Consider the following 16350-nt stretch of genomic DNA (forward strand, 5'->3'; position numbering starts at 1 on the left):
GTTCTTATAGGAAGTGTTTTCATTCTCATTGGATTCTATGAATTTCTTTATTCCATCCTCAATGTCTTCTATAATCCAGTCTTTTTTGAGCAGGGTATTGTTCAGTTTCCAAGTGTTTGATTTCTTTTCCCTGCTTTTTCTTTTATTCACTTCTGCTTTTATGGCCTTATGGTCAGAGAAGATGCTTTGGAATATTTCAATGTTTTAGATTTTGCTAAGGCTTGCTTTATGACCTAATACGTGGTCTATTCTCAAGAATGTTCCATGTGCACTAGAAAAGAAAGTATACTTGGCTGCTATTGGGTGGAGTGTTCTGTAGATGTCTATAAGGTCAAGTTGGTTGATTGTGGCATTTAGATCTTCTGTGTCTTTATCGAGCTTCTTTCTGGATGTCCTGTCGTTCACTGAAAGTGGTGTGTTGAAGTCTTCTACTAAACTTGTGGAGCTGTCTATCTCACTTTTCAATGCTGATAGAGTTTGTTTCATGTATCTTACCACCCTGTCATTGGTCATTGTCGATAGGTATGAGTTTAGTGCTGTCATTTTGATGTCTTTTTTGGTGTGTCATTGACAGTTTTTTTTTTACTGCTTAATTTTTTGTGCTGAGTAGTTTATCTTTATATATTGTCTTTTTCTCTTATTCTTTGCTGTTGATTTTGTTTCTGCTGAGTCTCTATTTCTTGTATTTTATTTTGATTAGTAGGATAGTTAGTTTCCTTTGTGGTTACCTTTCTAAGTTTAAACCTAACTTTTATTTCTTTATATCACCTTGTCTTCCTCTCCATATGAAAGACCAATGGCTACATTTCCTAGTCCCTCTTTATTATTCTTATGTGGTCTTCTTTTACATAATGACATTGCTGTTTCCTTGTTTTGAGCATTTTTTTAATCTTTATTTATTTTTTTTAAATAATTTTTATTGTGCTTTAAGTGAAAGTTTACTAATCAAGTCAGTCTCTCACACAAAAACCCATATACGCCTTGCTACACACTCCCAATTACTCTCCCCTTAATGAGACAGCCTGATCCTACCCCCACTTCTTTTCGTGTCCATTTCACCAGCTTCTAACCCCCTCCACCCTCTCATCTCCCCTCCAGGCAGGAGAGGCCAATATAGTCTCCAGTGTCCACCTGATCCAAGAAGCTCACTACTCACCAGCATCCCTCTCCAACCCATTGTCCAGTCCAATCCATGTCTGAAGAATTGGCTTCAGGAATGGTTCCTGTCCTGGGCCAAAAGAAGGTCTGGGGGCCATGACCACCGGGGTCCTTCTAGTCTCAGTCAGGCCATTAAGTCTGGTCTTTTTATGAGAATTTGGGGTCTGCATCCCACTGCTCTCCTGCTCCCTCAGGGGTTCTCTGTTGTGTTGCCTGTCAGGGCAGTCATCAGTTGTAGCCGGGCACCATCTAGTTCTTTTGGTCTCAGAATGATGTAGTCTCTGGTTCGTGTGGCCCTTTCTGCATCTTGATTTATTTTTGTGATTTCCCTGTCTGGGTTAACATTCGATTGCTCTGTCCAGTGTTCTAGTCTTTGGTTGATACCTGATAGTATTGATTTTCTAAGCAAAAAACTCCCTTTAGTATTTCTTATAGTTTTGGTTTGGTTTTTATGAATTCCTTAAACTTCTGTTTATCTGGAAATGTCCTAATTTCACCTTCATATTTGAGAGACAGTTTTGCTGGATATAAGATTCTTGTCTGGCAATTTTTTTTCCTTCAAAACTTTATATAAGTCATCCCATTGCCTTCTTGCTTGCATGGTTTCTGCTGAGTAGTCCAAGCTTATTCTTATTGACTGTCCTTTGTAGGTGACTTTTCATTTATTCCTAGGTGCTCTTAAAATTCTCTATCTTTGGTTTTGGCAAGTTTTATTATAATATGTCTTCTTGACTTTCTTTTAAAGTCTAGCTTCTGTGGAGTTCGATGAGCATCTTGGATTGATATCTTCTCATTTTTCACGATATCAGGGAAGCTGTCTGCCAAAAAATCTTCAATAATTCTGTCTGTATTTTCTGTTATCCCTCCCTGTTCTGGTATTCCAATAACTCGTAGGTTATTTTCCTTGATAGAGTCCCACATGATTCTTAAGGTTTCTTCATTTTTTAAAAATTCTTTTATCTTATTTTTCTTCAAATATACCAGTGCCAAGTGCTTTATCTTCAAGGTCTCCAATTCTGCCTTCTACTTGCTCAATTCTGCTCCTCTGACTTTCTATTGATTTGTCTAATTCTGTAATTTTATTGTCAATCTTCTGAATTTCAGATTGGCGTCTCTCTATGGATTCTTGCAGCTTATTAAATTTTGCATTATGTTCTTGAAAAACCTTTTTAATTTCATCAACTATTTTATCTATGTGTTCCTCTGCTTGTTCTGCATATTACCTGATCTCCTTCTTTATGTCTTGAAGAGTTCTGTGTATTAATCTTTTGAATTCCGCATTTGGTAATTCTGGGAAGGCACTTTCATCCAGAAGATCCTTTGATTCTCTGTTTTGAGGGCTTGTTGAAGCGATCATGGTCTGTTTCTTTATGCAGTTTGATATTGCCTATTGTCTCTGAGCCATCTATAAGTGATCATATTAGTTTATTTTATGTTTGCTTACTGTATCCTAGTTTCTCGCTTTGTTTTGTTTTGATATGCCAAAATGGATTGCTTGAGTGAGCTACCTTGATTATTTTCACTTTTGGAGCTCTGACGTCCTGTCACCAGATGGCTAGAACTGTTATCAGGTATATGAGCTTATGAGTCCATTCACTTTTCTTGTGTGGATTCAGGTCAGGTGTCCAGGTAGCTGGTCATTAAGTGTGTGGTACAGGCTCTGCCCTACAGTCTTAGAGGGGCACGGGTGATTGGTGTAGGTACTGGTATCTGACTGCAGCCAGAGGTCACGCTCTGAAAAAGGGAGGGGGTGAGAGCCATCCCGAGTGTCTCTGAGTAAAGTGCGTCCCTCTTCCGTAGAGTGTGCAGGTGGGTGGGTTCTGCAGATGGACCATGGGCACCCAATGCTTTTAGTTGTTAAGGACTGGGAGGTACCAGTTATCCTTGGACCCCTGTCATGGGGGCTGGCTAACCTGAGAGGAACCACCAGTCCTTAGGCCCCTGATGTGGGTAGGTGAGGACCCTGTTTAATAGGCAAAGGCATATCAAATGTCAAACAAACACCTCTCCACCGCACAGCTTAAACAGCTGCAGTCTGCCAACAGAAGTCCATACAGGGGGGAAAGTTATTCAAAGCCCACAGACCGTTTATGCCTGGACAGGAGCCGCTTCTGTCCTGAGCTCCCCAGGTTACTGGAGGTGGCAAATTATCCTTTTCCCCTGTTGTGAATTTATTCCTTTCCAAGTCCAGGATCATCGCTCAGCATGCTCAGATGGGCCTATCTCAGGCCCAGGGAAATCTACAGCCACTGAAGCTTCGGGGCAGGGTCACAGTAAGGTATATGCAAGTACTTAGCTTGTGCTGAGAACACCGTTCTTCTCTGGTTCCGGAGGTGTGAGTAGGCTGCATGGCTGGCTGCTTCTTCCTGAGAAATCTGTGGCTGAATGCTACCACCAGCTCGCCCCAGCCGCTTCTGGGAATGGTGCCTGAGGGATCTCTGCAATCCAGGTCTGGCAACTCCTCTCTGCTTCTGAGCGATCTCACTCTCCCCCTGCCACTTAGTCCGTTTTCTAACTTTGTCTTTCATGGTCAGGGCTCCTAGCTTGTTATAAATATAATCATTTCACTTGATTTTTCAGGTCTTTGTTGTAGGAGGGATTGCCGGAAGTATCTGACTATTCCGCCATTTTGGCCCAACTCCTCTGCCACTTGTTTTTGTAAATAAAGTTTTACTGGAATGTAGCCATGCCCATCTGTCTGCATATTGTCTATGGCTGTTCCCATGCTACAATGGCAGAGTCAAGTAGTTGTGACAGAAGCCATATGGCCCACAAAGCCTAAAATATTTATTATCTGGCCCTTTAGTGAAAAAGTTTGCCAACACTTGATCTAATCCAACCCCCATTTTATAAGTAAGAAAACTGAAGCTGACAGAGTTAAGTGACTGACTTTAGGTGAGTGTGGTGACTGACATCCAACACCCAGGCCCATGTTTCTTCCTTAGCTCACAGCGTCCCACACACCTCGCTGCTATGTTCATGAGCACTTCTTCACATCCTGCCATGTCCTCATGTTACACACAAAAGGTGGGAGGAATGGAGGTGAACCACCTAGCCCAGGGTCACTCTGCCTGCTGGCCACAGGATGGGCATCCTACTTGAGTTCTTACCCTACAGAGCCAGCTATAAACTGCTATTTCATGAGCCTGAGGCCTTGGCAAGCAGACAGCACTCCTAAGGGCTTCTGAGACAGGAACTGGCTGGGCTGCAGTTCCCTCTCAGCATTAGCATTCACCTTCTGTTATCCAACAAAAGGACACATTTACAACTGTCCTGAGTTCAACTTGAAAACTCTGTGAAAACACCCAGGTTTCGAGGGAAATTATTTCAAGCAGCCCTGATCCGTTAAAATGATTTTAACACACCCAGTTGCCTTCAATTCCTTCAGTGGCATCTGCTACAAACAGCACAACACATGAGTACTCGATATTTACTTTTCTTTGAAATAAGAGATTCCAAAGGAGACTGTACAAAGAGAGAAAATAACAATGGCCAAAAAAATCAAACCCTATCCACCCACAGTCACATTTAAAGGAGCTGATGGCCAACCTGAGGCTGAGGTGGGGCTTCTGCCGTCTGTGTGGGAGATTTCCCAGAGTAAGGCAGCAGCCATCAGATCATCGGAATGAGCTACATTTGTCCAGGGAAGCATAAATTGAAAGCAGGCTTCCCACATCAACCCTTCTCACAGCTGCCTCCCTGCGAGGGCTGTTTTCCTCCCTGCCTTTTATAAGGCCTTTAAATTTTCTGCACTTACACGTCTGTTATGCCTCTCTCTTGGACAGACAGGAATGAATATTCATGAAGAGATTAAAGACCATCAGCAAGCCTAACCCCAGCGGTCAAGCGAATAAAGGAAGTGTGTTGTAAGTGGCCACATGAAAGGCCCATCGCCTTGGCAGTGCAATACATTTAAGACATGTGCATGGGTCCACAGGGCTCCTGTCTGCCTCAGACATCAGCCTGAATTTCAAGGGTGATGGTTTCTAGCCAAGAGAAGAAGCTAAGGATGAGAGAGAAGACGAGTCAACAAAGGCAGCTGTGCTTGGAGCTCAGCCAGGAGATCTACAGTTATTCATGCCTGCGGATCCCGCCCGCCCCTCGGGGCAGAGTCAGCGCCTCACAGCTTGAAGGAGATGAGGACCAGCAGGTGTCAGTCTCTGGGTGGGTGCTGGCAATCAAAGGTAAGTAAGGCCCTTGCCTACACTTAAGGTCACCGGGTGGCACAGATGGTTTACACTTGACTGCTAACCTAAAAGGTGGCAGTTTGAACCTACCCTGTGGCGCCACAAAAGGAAGGCCTGGTGATCTGTCTCCATAAAGATTACAGCCAAGAAAACTCTACAGAGCAGTTCCACTCTGTAAAACATGGGGTTAACATGAGTCAAAATTAACTCAACAGCAACGAGTTTGGTTTGGTTTCCTATAGTTATTGAGACTTTAACCATGCCAGGTGCCATGCTGTTGTAGTTGCCGTCATGTTGATGCTGACTCATGGTGACCCCATGTGTGCAGAGTAGAGCTGCTCCATAGGGTTTGCAAGGCTGTGACCTTTCAGAAGCAGATTGCCAGGCCTGTCTTTTGAAGCACCTCTTTTGAACCACCAACCTTTTAGCTAGTAGTTGGGTGCTTAACTGTTTGCACCACCCCGGGACTCTTGGTGCTGTGCTAGGAGCTTCATACATGCCCTCTCTTTATATCCCCCCACACGGCCATAAGGTCAGCATTATTATCTTCATTTTGTACATGGAGCACCCACAGCTCAGAGAGGTTATGTAATTTGTCCAAAGATACCCAGCTTGGAAGTGGCAGAGCTAGGATTTGAACTCATGTGTGTCTCTGTATTTTCCATTACATGATGCCTCCTACAAGGCCTGAAGACTTTAATGCACCGGGGTTACTGACCTTCTGTGCCTTGCCCACTGTGGGGTACCCAGCAGCTGCGGGAACATGGATCCAGGCACAGATGCACTGGACATGTTGTGCATCATCTTGAAATGTGAACAGGTTGAAACCAGGGCTTCAAACTGGTTTGTTCCAGTTCGACCCCTGCTGAGAATCTGCATGTCCACCTCAGATATACTGAATCGGAATCTACAGTTTTACTAGATCCTCAGGTGATTCTTAGGTATACATCTACAGCTTAACAAGATCCTCAGGTGATTCTTAGGTATACATCTATAGTTTAACAAGATACCCTGGTGATTCTTATGTATGCATCTACATTTTAACAAGATACCCAGGTGATTCTTATGTACACACCTACATTTTAACAGGATCCTCAGGTAATTCTTATTGTATATATCTACATTTTAACAAGATCCCCAAGAGATTCTTACATATACATCTACATTTTAATAAGATCCCCAGTTCTTATGTATGTAAGAATCACCAGATGATCTTGTTAAACTGTAGAGTCTGATTCAGTACATCTGGAAGGGGCAAGCAAATTCTCAGGAGGGGGTTAAACCAGAATGAGCCAGTTTGAAGCCCTGGTTAAAACAATGAAGGTCATCTGGAGAGGGCAGGCAGAGGAGTGAAATGACAGAACAACAAACCCGACAGAGACAGAATTGTTTATGTTGGTGTGAATCATCTGAATTGATCTTCGCTGGTGAGGGTGCCAGCTGTAGAGACAGTTGTGCTCACTCAGCCCTAGGGGTTCCTGAAGAGGGATCCCTGAAGGCCGCTGCAGGGGATACCTGTGATAGCAAAGACTCTAATGACAAACACAACATTAAATGAATCCAGAGAGCAGTGGGTGGAAGAAAATAGGAGAAGCTAAGAGCCATTTTACAGGAGAAGGCACGAGTCGTAAAGCAGAGAATCTCCACTGTGGACTCACAGTCAGGAAGAAGGGATGAACACTCACAAGTAGGAGGGGCAGCCTGACTCCAGAACCTGTGGCCTTAACAACAAACACCATTTGTCTTGGTCTTTGCACCTAAGTTTCCAACACCTCCACCTTCCATTTACTTGACCAAAGTTAGCCCAGTGTAGAAGTGAGAATGCAAGTCAATTCCAGGCACTGGTTCCCAGCTGGTCTTTTTCTTGATCTCTCTCTACCAACAAGATTATCATCACTAGATCCACTCCTAAAATTTGCAGGGTCCAGGGCAAGAATAAAAAAAGTCCACATATCATATGACTAAATATTTTAAAGTTATAAATCAAGCCTATGAATTTCTAAATAAAATACGTGCTGTGTTCCAACTTACACCTTCATATTTGAAATACCAGATTCAAATTTAGAATTCTCAGACTCCACAGAGTTCTATGCCAGAACATGGCAGGAAGGGATGTGTTGTGGATTGAACTGTGTCCCCCCAAAATATGTGTCAACTTGGCTAGGCCACAATTCCCTGTATTGTGTGGTTGTCCATCATTCTGTGATCTGATGTGATTATCCCAGGTGTTGTAAAATATGTAAATCCTAACCTCTATGATGCCGAGGCAGGACTCAATCTACAGGATTAGGTTGTATCTTGAGTCAATCTTTTCTGAGATACATAAAAGAAAGAATTGAGCTGAGAGGAGAGGGTCCTCATACCACCAAGAAAGAAGAGCCGGGAGCAAGCATGTCCTTTGGACTCAGGGTCCCTGTGCTGAGAAGCTTCTAGACCAGGTGAAGGTTGATGACCAGAACCTTCCCCCAGAGCCGACAGAGAGGGAAAGTCTTCCTCTGGAACTGGTGCCCTGAATTCGGACTTTCAGCATCCTAGACTGTGAGAGAAAAAATTCCTGTTTGTTAAAGCCATCTACTTGTGGTTATTTCTGTTACAGCAGCACTAGATTACTAAGACAGAACAGCACACTCACGGCACTGACACCATGGTCCATGAGGGGCTGTACACCATGGTGTGGACACCATCATCCATGAGAGGCCACATGTGTGAACACGAGTCCACCAGGGGCCACACATGTGTGGACACTATGGTTCATGAGGCTCTGCACACACACAGGTGTGAGTACCACGGTTTGTGAAAGGCTGTATACAAACAGACATGTATACAATGGTCCATGAGGGGCTACACACTCATAGTGTGCACACCAACGTCCACAGGTCCAAGCTCCATCCACACCTCCCACCTCCAGCCACCCTTGGGCTTACAAGGGTACACAAGGCAGTGGAGTCCATCCTCAGGAGGCAAACCCAGGGAAAAAGCCCACATGGGCTCCGGAAGCAGGCTCGAGGCTGTTTTGGCAGGTAATTCTAGGTGCTAGGTACCAACGCCTGGCTTAAAAGGAAGGGCATGGGCTCTGCCCTGCAGAACTCCATACCGTGTGGCAAGAGACACCAGAGAGGGCCAAGATAGGGTCTTCTAAAGCAAGGGCAAGGACAAGGGTCTAAGAGTGGTATTAATCTTCACGAACACCCACCGAGCACCATGTACTGAGAACCGTCCTAAGCATTTACGTGTATTAACTCATTTAATTCTCAAACAACTCTATGAGCTAGGTACTAGTATTATTGCCAGTTTACAGATGAAGAACCTGCAACACAGAGAGGGTAAACAACTTGCCCAAGGTTATACAGCTCATAAGTGATGAAGCCAGGTAATCTGGCTTCGAGTCTTCACATTTAATGACTATATCACATCACTTGCTCACCTGGCAGAGCCCACCTTCTGGGCATACAACAGCTCATATGGCAGTCCCCCAGAGGGATACACTGACTGCAGGAGGCAGTTCAGCCCTGAAAAGAACTCTCAGTGAGGCACCATGGAGTGCCGACTATATACTGGTGGCCTACTTTCATGACATTTGGAGCAATTGTCTGTCTGTCACATCCCAGTATTCCTGACTCTGCTTTGCTGAATCACGGGTCACTTCCCAGATTTGTGCAGTGGATTTGCTGTGGCATCATTTTAGAAAGCTGGATGTGAGTCAGGAGATGGCGTTTTCCCACTCTTCCCTTCTATATCTTTGCCATAGCCAAGATAAGGAATGGAATCACCCCCAGGGGAGGGGAGAACCATGGTCTGGGGGCATTTGTGGTTTGATGCCATAGCTGCTAATCAGAAGACTGCCTTGCCCAGGGTGCACATCTACTTGATGCTGCGAGCAGGGTGTCCAACAGCCAGTGATGGCAGCTGCTCCTGAATTGGAGGGAAGTACAAGCAAACAAAGAGCTGCTGTGCTTAGTGCCTATTCTCTTAAAAGTTTAATGCACAGCTACCTAAGCCAGATAATGCAGGCTAAAGAACACACCATCAGCTTGATGTTCACCCATGTTGTAAAATTTATCATCCAACACTATGTAAGCCAACTCATATTTTAGGTATTAATAGACCTTGACATAGAGATTGGCTGAAACCCACTCACAAAGGGTTACATATAATCTATGTAAAGGTGGGAGGGCTGCAACATGAAAATCACAGGAATCTGGGTTCAGACTCTGGTTCTCTCTCTTAGGAGCTTGTGGTGTTGGGTTCATCATTTCACCTCTCTGCACCTTAGCTTTCTCACTGTAAAACGGCACTAGAAAGATCTACCAAACTACACTGGTGTGAGAATTAAATGAAATGATGTACGCAAAGTCTCTGGTATACAGTATGTGCTTTAAAAATGACATTTTTTACATGTAGAAATGGATGAATTGGTGTATGTTTTTTGCTCTGTATATTCTCAACAACAAGAACAAAATAAATTTTTAAAAAATGACATTTTTTCCCCCTTAGGCCATTACCACTTCTGTACCTCCTCTCCTGGAGCCTTTGTTCTCATTTTCTTTCAGATCCTGTGGGGTGGGCTGCTCACAGCCATCACGGCCCTCTTTCACATGGGGAAGATGGTCAGGCTGCTGCACTCTCCCTCATTTGCTGAGAGCTGCGGATGGATGTGTGGAAGTGGGAAAGGGCAGGGCCTGTCTGCAATCAGGGACCACTCAAAGGAAGGCAGGAAACTTGACAAATACATTTAAAAGAACTCCTTTAGCAACTACAGTCCTTGGTATGCAAGCATCTACTATTCTAAAGGTTGGCAGTTTGAGCCCACCCAGCAATGACTCGGAAGACAGGTCTGGCGATCTTCTTCTGTAAAGATCACAGTCAAGAAAACCCTATGGAGCAGTTCTACTCTGTAACAAATGGAGTTGCCATGAGTTGGAATTGGTTGGACAGCTAGGAGTTTTTCAGTGGCAGGAAAGGGACGGGGGAAAAGACCACAACACAGCAAGGTGGAAGGGAGGTTTTGGCTGCAGGGTGGAGCAGAGACATCTTTCTACCTCAATTGCCTCCTTCAGGGCCTTGACCTTCAAAGTCAGGCCAGCCTCCCACACCCTGGACCTCCTGCAGCTGGCCCAGGGACCTCACTGGAGGGAGAACTCTGACTCTCTTTCTTCGCCGTGGCCATCACGTCCCTCACGGGGACGGAGCTGACAGCCAGTCCCCTCCTCTGGCCACTCTTGGCCGCCTCAGGTAATCGTCTCAGCGTGTCTCAGATGGGTCTCTAATCTCTACTCCTACTTCAATTACCTCAGGTCAAGCCCTTGCCACTTCTCTCCTGGACAATGATGGTAGCCCCTAGCTGGGGTCCTCAGCGCCCAACCTTTCTCTCTAATCCATCCTCCACAGTGCTGTCAGGGCAATGTCTCTAAAATGCACAAGCTGCCCAGTCACAGTCACTTCCCAATTTAACACCCTTCAAGAGCTCCTCACTGCTCAAAGGGTGATCTGGGCTCCTCAGCTCGGCCTATTAGGCAGGCTTTTTCATTTGCAAATGTCAGAACCCAACTTGAAGAAGCTTAGGTTTTTGAAAAAAGGTTTGTTGGAGGGATACTGGGAAAGTTCCCAGCACTGAAGGGAGAACAGGATCTCAGGTGCCAGGGGTGAAGCCTAATCCATGGGGTGGAGAAGAGGCCATGAGTCGCCCAGTTCCACCCTACTCTTCAATATGCCGGGAGGGGCAAGGTGTACCTGGCTCCAGCAGAAAAGTCCCAGGGGAGGACTACAATTGGTCAGCTTGGGTCACATGCCCACACATTCATAATTATTGCTGTCAGTAGGGTGGGGGATGGGACGGGTTCAGCCTGGGTTCCATAGCTGGGTCTAGTCCAGAGTGGGGATGAGGAGTGGAATCTGGGCTAAAAGAAGTCAGAAGGGTACTGATAAAGACAAAAGCCCCCCCTGATGGGGCCCAGCTTCAAGACCACCACTCACTGTGTCCCACCCAGAACCTCACACGACAACAACAGCAGTCTCCTTGCCATCTTGGCAACTGGTTTTCTGAGCTCCTAGCACAGCTGCACGTGTTTACTGTACTTATTACAGAATTATACTAAACAATAATAACAATAATGATCACAAAAACAAACACTATATGCCAAGCACTGTTCTAGGCACACGACATATTTTATTTCATTTAATCCTCTCAGCTACCCTATGAAGTAGTTACTACTGTTGTTGCTGTTAGTTATCGTCAAGTCGATTTTGACTCACGGTGACCCCATGTTGCAGAGTAAAACTGTACTCCATAGAGTTTTCAAGGCTGTGACCTTTTAGGAGCAGAGCAGCAGGCCTGTTTTCTGAAGTGCCTCTGGGTGGGTTCAAATTGCCAACCTTTCAGCTAGTAGTAGAGAGCTTAATTGTTTGCACCACCTAGGGACTCCTGGTATTACTATTAAAACAAACAAATAACAAAACAAAACAAAACCCACTGTTGGCAAGTTGACTTGGACTCATAACGACCCTATAGGACAGAGCAGAATTGCCTCATAGGGTTTCCGAGGCTGTAATCTTTATGGAAGGAGCCCTGATGACACAGTGGTTAAGTGCTCGGCTGTCAGTTTGAGCCCACCAGCTGCTCTGTGGGAGAAAGATGGGCAGTCTGCTTCTGTAAAGAATTACAGCCTTGGAAACCATATGGGGGCAGTTCTACTCTGTCCTGTAGGGTCACCATGAGTTGGAATCAACTCAGCAGTGATGGGTTTGGTTTGGTTTAATGGTACAGATCATTTGTACATGTGCTTATTTGCCATCTGTATATCCTCTCTAGTGAAATATCTTGTCATGTTTTTTCCCATTTTCTAATGGGAATGGTTGTTTTTGAGATAATCAAATTTGTTGTGTTTCAAGAGTTTTTTAATATTTTAGATACTGGTCCTTTATTGGAAGTGTGGGGAGCTCTGGTGGTGCAGTGATTAAAGCATTCTGCGTGAGAAAGATGTGGTAATCTGCTTCTGTAAAAAATTACAGCCTTGGAAATCCTATGTAGCCGTTCTATCCTGTTTGGTACGGTTGCTGTGAGTTGGAATCTACTCCACGGCAACAGGTTTGGTTTGTTTTTTTTTTAATCTTTATGGAAGCAGACTACCACATCTTTCTCTTGCAGGGTGGCTGGTGGGTTTGAACTGCTGTCCTTTTGGATAGCAGCCAAGCACTTAAACCACTGTGCCACCGGGGCTCCATTTTACATAGCAAGGGAACTGAGGCACAGATGGTTTATGTTACTTACCCAAGATCACAGAGCTAATAAGTAGTAGAACCAAGTTCAAGTCTGGGTAGCCATGCTCCTAACCGCTGCCTCAGAAATAATCTGGCGAGCACTGGCCTGTGTGTGGGGTTGTGAGCTCTCAAGGGCAGGAACTGTGGTGGCCACCCTCACATGCCTAGCGCTGACTGCTGGGGCCAGCACTCCTAAATAGTGTCTGACTGAACTCAACAACACTTTCTCTGGTGGGTGGCAGGAGGAGAAAGGCGAAAGGAGAAAAGGTCATTTGGGCCCCTGGGAGTTGGAGTTTGGAAGGTTGTGGAAGAAACAGGGTCAGAAGAGCCCAGCTCCAAATCAGCTGTGTCCTCACAGGCATGGTGTGGGGAGGGGCACAGATACCAAGCCTGCCCTATCCACCACGGTGCCACACTGTGAAATGCCTCTGGCTGACTCAGCCACACACACACTCTCTCTCTCCAGCTTGTCTCCATATTCTTTAAGCAAATTCGGCTTCTCCCATAGGTAACTAAGATATGCCTGGTGGCATGAAAAGGAGGCTTCTGTACTGAGCCCTCACAACTGCAATTCTTTATCAAAAGACCCATGTTGGGGTGTGCATGTGTGGGATGGTTCTCACCCAGGGCTGGGGCAACTGTGCCAAACTGAGGCCTCAGTTTGGCACAGTTGCTGGACAAGCAGGCAGACAAGTCTCTGCCTCACTGCCTGTCCTTAGATAAGCCTATCGAATGCTCCCTGGCTTTGTTTCTCCAGTTGCCCGCTGAGATGGACTCTGAGTACCTGCTGTGGTGCTCAGTAAGAGGGCCTACTTGTTTCTACCAGGAAGGCCAGCAGCAACCATCATGGACAAGTCATTACACATAGCTTGTCATCTCCACCAGTGGTACCTGAACACCAGAACTACAACCCGACAGCAAATTAATCAGTAACAACGTCAGATACAACAAGAGCAGCCTTTTATTGAGTCCTCACTATGTGTCGGAAACCCTGGTGGTGAAGTGGTTAAGTGCTACGGCTGCTAACCAAAGGGTTGGCAGTTTGAATCCACCAGGCGCTCCTTGGAAACTCTGTGGGGCAGTTCTACTCAGTCTTATAGGGTCACTATGAGTCGGAATTGACTCAACAGCACTGGGTTTACTATGTGTCAGGCATCGAGCTAAGTTATTAACATATACTACCTAATTTAACCCTTAAAATTTATATTAATCCTCTGAGCACCTGTATATGCCAGGCTCTATCCGGACACCTGGGATACAGCAGTGGACAAAGTGGACAGAGATCCTTGCATAAGTTCTTAGGTGCCATCAAGTCAGTTCTGACTCATAGTGATCCTATAGGACAGAGTAGAACTGCCCCATAGGGTTTCCAAGGAGCAGCTGGTGGATTCGAACTGCTAACCTTTTGGTTAGCAGCCAAGCTCTTACAACTACACTACCAGGGCTCTGACCTTGTATATAGTCAACAAGAAATGAGTATCATAAATCAGTAAACCATGTAGTATGTCAGGGGAAAGTACTATAGAAAAAAAAGTATAGCAAATAAGAGGACTGGGAGTGCTGGGGGAGGGCCAAGGTGGGTGTCACGAGGCCTTGAGAACATGACATTTGAGCAAAAGTCTGAAGGAGGTGAGGGAGTTGGCCATGTGGATATCCTGGGAGGAAGCATTCTGGGCAAAGGGAATGGCCATCGTGAAGGCCTGAGGATGGGAGCCTATCTGGTATGTTCAGGAAACAGGGAGGAGGCCAATGAGGCTGGGAAGGCATGATGGAGGGGTGATGAGGATGAGGCGCCATCTCATGTAGGGCCTTGCAGCTACAATCTGAATATCATCATTACCCCTATTTTCCAGATGAGAAAACTGAGGCAGAAAAAGATTACATGTCTTGCCCAAGGTGACATGACTTGAAGGTACTGGAGTTGAGATTTTAACCTGGGTGGTCTGTGTCCACATGTGTTTTTAGCCCCTCTCCACATAACTAAGGAGTTTCATGATATACTCCCATGCCAATCAAGTACACTGGGCAGAATACATGACTCAGCTTTTTTTTTGAATTGGATGAGACCAAAAAATTCTCTCAACTGAGCCTGGTGTTGTGGAAGAAAAACAGACTTTGTGTTCCTCTCGCTTGCTGGGTGACAGGACATGGGGTGTAATCTTTCTGAATGCTGTATCCTCACCTGTGAAATGGAGACAGTCATCACTGCCTCACAGGATTGGACAGATTAATTGAAGTGATGTATGAAAAGTGCTGACAGAGCTTCTCCTTTCCTGCCTCCTTCCCCAGCTTCTTGGAGCTGAGTCACTGACAATCTATCTCCAAGTTCAATTCTGCCCTAGACAGAGATGGGCTATGCATCAACAGCCTGTATGCTAATCACCACTGATCCAATGGAGAAGCTTGTAATTAAGCCCTCCCTACACCTTGGGGCCAGGGGTTTATCTGAGATAGTCTCCTAACCTGTCACATCTGTTGAGTTCAATTTCCCCCCAGCAGGCCAGGAACTGAAGGTCCAGGGGGCCCCAATCTTGAGACTCCACAGTCCCTCTCCCACCAGCTGGGGCCCTACTATACGTACTCACATCTCTTTCCAAAGTATTAAATGTTTTAGTTATCTAATGCTGGTATAACTGAAATACCACAAGTGAATGGCTTTAACAAAGAGAAATTTATTCTCTTGCAGTCTAGGAAGCTAGAAGCCCTAATTCAGGGTACCAGCACCAGGGAAAGGTTTTCTTTCTCTGTTGGCTCTGGGGGAAGGTCTTTGTCATCAATCTTTCCCTGGTCTATGAGCTTCTCAGGCACAGGGACCCAGGTCCAAAGGATGCGCTCTGCTCCCAGCACTGCTTTCTTGGTGGTATGAGGTCCCCCTGTCTCTCTGCTCACTTCTCTTTTTATATCTCAAAAGAGACTGGTTTAAGACACAACCTAATCCTGTAGATTGCCTCATTAACATAACTACCACTAATCCCACTTTAACATCATTGAGGTAGGATTTACAACACATAGGAAAATCATAAGAGATGACAAAATGGTGAAAAATCACACAATACTGGGAATCAGGGACTAGCCAAGCTGACACACATATTTTTGGGACACATAATTCAATCCGTAAATTAGACACATGTTAAACCAGTTGCCTGGAGTTGACTCCAGCTCATGGTGACCCCAATTGTGTCAGAAGAGAACTGTGCTCTGCAGGGTTTTCAGTGGCAGACATATATTAGGTGCTTAGTAAGTGGTTCTTACTGTTATTACTAATATTACTAGTAGAAACAGACTTTGCTGCCACCAAAAATGTACTATCTGTTTGAATAGACATTGTTAAAAGGAAACCTGGTTGATGGAAAGAGAAAGATAAATTTAGTTCCCAAATTTGAAGAGCTGCTGTGTGTGTGTGTGTGTGTGTGTGTGTGTGTGTGGTGATGGGGCAGTGAAACAACCAAGATCAGAGAGCACACGGACCGCCTGCTGGTGCTAAGCTACAGGCTGAGACTGTTAACTAAGATTCTGCTTCACCAGTGACAGCCCTGGTTGGGTGGCAAGCAATTCACAAAGAATTACTTAGTATGCATCTAGGATTATTTTAGAAATAACCACTATAAAATGTGATGTCATCCTAACAGACAAGGCATCTTCCTATTTGGTAAAAACAGCCTGTGAAATTCACCTTACTAGTGGAAGCTTTATTGGAGGAGTACTGAAAAAAACTTACATAATAGCCTACGCCAAAGGGATGAAGGAA

General features: G+C 45.2%; 1 protein-coding gene across 1 annotated transcript in view; it reads right to left on the reverse strand.

The window, feature by feature from the left end:
* Nucleotides 1-16350, reverse strand: part of FAM78B (family with sequence similarity 78 member B) — a 103749-nt gene that overhangs the window by 44485 nt on the left and 42914 nt on the right. The window lies entirely within an intron of this gene.

Source organism: Elephas maximus, chromosome 3, assembly GCF_024166365.1.
Source record: "Elephas maximus indicus isolate mEleMax1 chromosome 3, mEleMax1 primary haplotype, whole genome shotgun sequence".
Taxonomy (NCBI): Eukaryota; Metazoa; Chordata; class Mammalia; order Proboscidea; family Elephantidae; genus Elephas; species Elephas maximus.